The sequence below is a fragment of the Belonocnema kinseyi genome, chromosome 8 (assembly GCF_010883055.1).
Source record: "Belonocnema kinseyi isolate 2016_QV_RU_SX_M_011 chromosome 8, B_treatae_v1, whole genome shotgun sequence".
Taxonomy (NCBI): Eukaryota; Metazoa; Arthropoda; class Insecta; order Hymenoptera; family Cynipidae; genus Belonocnema; species Belonocnema kinseyi.
Window position 1 is genome coordinate 94,042,296 of NC_046664.1, and position 2,604 is coordinate 94,044,899.

Consider the following 2,604-nt stretch of genomic DNA (forward strand, 5'->3'; position numbering starts at 1 on the left):
GTTTTTTGGCTTTAATTTTTAAACTAAAAAACTTACAACTTTTTGTCTTAAGAAAAAAAGATGCGCAATCAAATTTTACATCCATATATATCTTTTGAAAATCAAAATTCGAACATTTTTTCTAAAGCCTCCAGGGGACTTCGTTTTCGCACGAAAAAATTTTATGTGCCCTTATTGCATCCGGACCCACAATTGTGCTCGTCATTGGACACAGGCACAATTGTGCACATTCAGTAGTGTCCTACATGTGCACGTGCACAGATAGGCCACTACCAACTGTGTCCATCGAAATGTTGACGTGCATAGGTGGAACACTCACAACTCTGCACGTTCACAAATAGTACCCTCCCATCTGTGTTCGCCTAAATGCGAACGTGTACAGTTGAGAGTGTAGCATATGCGCACGTACCTATTTTCGAAACTCCCAATAGTGCACGTTGAAATTTTGACGTTTACAGTTTGGATTCTCCTAACTGTGCACGTGTATATTTGTGACACTGCCAACTGTGCACTTCGACATTTTGAGTTACGCATAGGGTACTCTACCAGTTTTCTACGTGCACGGGTGGAATACTCCTAACTGTGCTCGAGCACAGATGGCATCATCCCAACTGTGCACGTGTCAATTATTACGGTCCGATTCTAAGCTTACTACTCTACGTGCATAGATGGGATACTTCTGTGTTCGTCTCAATGTAAGGAGGGGTACAACAGTACAGTGGCCAAAATCGTGCAGAGTTGTACCTGTGGCCATCGACGTGCACAGTTTAGTTCGTGCGCAGTTGCTCCGTGCACAGTTTTACCTTCCGGAGAGAGTCAGTCTACACAAACACGAGTTTTGAAACTTTTTTCATAATAATTTTCAAGGCGGGTCGTGGTGATTTCTAGAAAATTCGCGCTATTAATCAGGATCCCTCAGTAAACCGTTTTAGAAAAAAAACGCAATACATCAAGTAATTCAAAAGAATTCAAGCATATATTCAAAGAATTCAAGAGTATTGGAATAATAAAATAATATTTTAAAGATTGAAAGAAATTCAAGAAGATTCAAAGAATTAAATGATTTTAAGTGAATTAAAAAGAATATCCAAACAGATGACCACCTGACCTTAGTAGTGGTTAACCCATTGTGAAAATTTGAGTTTTCAAGTTAATTCGATAAAAACATATTTCAAAAAAAAGTTTTTTCTTGTTTGTAAACTCAAGAAAGTTTTCTTAAATAATTTTATCAAATTGAGTGTTTTTGATTTTTATCTAATTTTTTTCTAGCACTGTAAAATAACAATCGCAGGTAAAACAAGATATTTTATTGAAAGTAAAATATTTCTCATAATTTCATAATTATTTGTTATTATAGAGGTATTTAAATATTTGTCCTTTACGATTCTATTGCAATGTTGCAGGATATTTAAAAATCAATCAATAAATTTAAAGGATGCTCGAAATTGATAAAGGGCGACGGAATTTCGTCAAAATAAAATCTGTTCAATTTTTCCTGAAAATGTGTTTGAAAAAAATGGTATTTTCTTCAGCCAGTCAGGCAAATAAGTTTATATGCCTGTAACTTTAAATAAATAAAAGCGTTCTTTCCCCGAATCGGTGAAATGCGTGTCTATTAAAAAAATTACATATACTTCATTAATCTGTTTTATGATTGATACGATAACCAAAAACATGGGTGTATCCCGTCACGTACGACTGTCACATCTCCCTGTAATAATTTTACAAAGAATCGCTTCATGAAGAATATTTTTCTCACCAAAATATATTTTTCTTCGTTCTCATTACACAAGCTGAGGTTTTGCAAAAGTTTAGTTTATTTAAAATTTTGATAATTGCTTTTTAAAATCATATCTAAAACTATTATTCCATCGTAGATTGATTTTGTGGTGGGGGGAGGGGGTGCACAAAAAAATAAACAAAAAAGTCCCCAAAATTTTTTTTGTCACATGCTTATTCTGGGCACTACAGAAGGTACAAGTTGTATGTAATTGTAAGCATGTGTGGCTACAAACTTTGCTTAATATGAGATTATTGCAACAAATAAGAACAATGAAATATGCTTAGGAAAATTCAGATAAACTGAAATTATAAAAACATTATTTACAAAGGAAAGAAAATACAAAAAATTACTACTACGAAGAATGTGTTAGTTTAAACAATTAAACTTTATATTCACGTCGCTTCTCGACTAAAACATGCACCAAAGGAACACGCCTTAACTTAAGAGGATGTAATAATATTTTTTATTATAATAGAACATTTTCTAATTGCAATACAAGAGTATTACATTTTAGCGACAAGTGCAATGTACTTACCACACATGCTCACACTCTCGGTAATTTTTAGAAGCTTTTCTCTTTTTGAAATACAAGTATAATAAGGCATACTATCATTAACGTCTCGATTCAATTCCTTAGGTTTCAGATTTTCTTCTCTGAAGAAATTTATTTATGTATTTATGATTTAGTCTCCTTCTAATCTATTACTTTGACGCCGAGTACGTTCTTCTAGAATCTAGGTACTTAAGGAAACGGTCGACCTCGTTACAGCCTAAGGTCCTAGATTAGGTCCTAATTATTATTACCCTGTAGGCCTCTTGCA